Source organism: Orycteropus afer, unplaced genomic scaffold (assembly GCF_000298275.1).
Source record: "Orycteropus afer afer isolate SDZICR_OR568_19922 unplaced genomic scaffold, OryAfe1.0 scaffold00473, whole genome shotgun sequence".
Classification (NCBI taxonomy): Eukaryota; Metazoa; Chordata; class Mammalia; order Tubulidentata; family Orycteropodidae; genus Orycteropus; species Orycteropus afer.
The window spans coordinates 495,585-497,128 of NW_006922060.1; the positions used below are offsets into that span (position 1 = coordinate 495,585).

General features: G+C 47.4%; 1 pseudogene; it reads left to right on the plus strand.

Moving 5' to 3' along the window:
- The first annotated feature begins 273 nt into the window (after positions 1 to 273).
- LOC122151470 overlaps positions 274 to 1,544 on the plus strand; it is a 5,059-nt pseudogene continuing 3,788 nt past the window's right edge.

Here is a 1,544-nt window from a genome sequence, read left to right on the forward strand (position 1 = left end):
CTCCAATCTGTGGTACTGGAATGAGATCTCTTCTGGGTGTCGGATATTTGTGTTGTCTGCTTTGGTGTCTCTTGTTGTGTGGCCACTTGTCTTTTATTTGTTCTGTGTTTTCTCAAAAGAGGTTGAAATGGGACAGGGACAGACTATCCCTCTGTCTCTGATGATTGAACATTTTTCAGAGTTTAAAACCAGAGGGTCTAATTTGTCTGTGATATTTAAGAAAAATAAACTAATAACTTTTTGCTCTTCAGAATGGCCCTCTTTTAAGGTAGGATGGCCTCTGGAAGGCTCATTGGATGGAAAGGTGATTGCAGCCGTATTCGACCAAGTCCAAGTGCCAGGCCCCCATGGGCACCCGGACCAGTTTCCTTACATTTTAGTGTGGCAAGATATGGTGACTAACCCTCCCCCATGGCTAAAACCTTTTCTTCCGATTCTCTGTTAAGGTGTTAACATCCTCACTCAGGACTAGTGAAAAGGAGAAACCAAGACGACCTGAGTCCCAAGCAGCCGTTTCACCAGTTTTTTCCGATTCCCAAACTCACCCCAATCTGATAGATCTAGAAAGTGGCATATCTCCACCTCCCTATGCCCCTACACCACCTTCCTACCCTCTCCAGGCTCCACAAGTATTGGGAGGAAGTGGAGCGAGTGCTCCAAGTGCGCCGCCCGCCACTATGGGCCCAGCCTCTGGTCTCCGCCCATGCCAGAGGGGCTCTCCGGAGGCTGAAGCCCCCTCGTCCACTGTCCAGGTGCTGTCCCTCAGAGCGATAGGCCCGCCTCGTGAGGACAAAAGCAGAACCTGGCAGTACTGGCTGTTTTCAATGTCGGACCTGTATAACTGGAAGGCACAGAATGCCCCCTTTTCTGAAAACCCCCAAAGCTTAATTAATTTGTTAGATTCTATATTGTTTACTCATAACCCCACTTGGGATGATTGTCAGCAGCTATTACAGGTTTTGTTCACCACTGAAGAAAAAGAAAGAATCTTGACCGAGGCCAGGAAAAATGTGCCCGGGGACAATGGACAGCCAACAACGCTTCAGAATATTATTGATGCTGGGTTCCCGTTATCTAGTCCCGATTGGGATTTTGAGGAATCAAAAGGTAGGGAGCATCTCCACAAGTACCGCCAGATTCTAATGGCCGGTCTCCGAGCAGCGGCAAGGAAGCTGACTAATTTGGCCAAGGTAAACTCAGTCAGGCAGGGGCCGACAGAGAACCCTGCAGCATATCTAGAGAGGTTAATGGGAGAGTTCAGACTGTATACCCCTATGGACCCGCAAGCCGATGAGAGTAGAGCAGCAGTGGTCCTATCCTTTGTAAACCAGCAGCCCCTGATATCAGAAGAAAGCTTCAGAAGATAGATAGATTAGGTGAGCAGACCCTACAGGACTTAATGAAAGTAACAAAAAAGGTGTATAATACTAGAGAAACCCCAGAAGAAAGGGAGGAGAGAATATGGAGAGAGGAACGAGAATTCCAAGCTAAAGAGAATAAACAAAATCAGAAGGAGTTAGCAAAGATTTTCTTTGCTGGAGCTC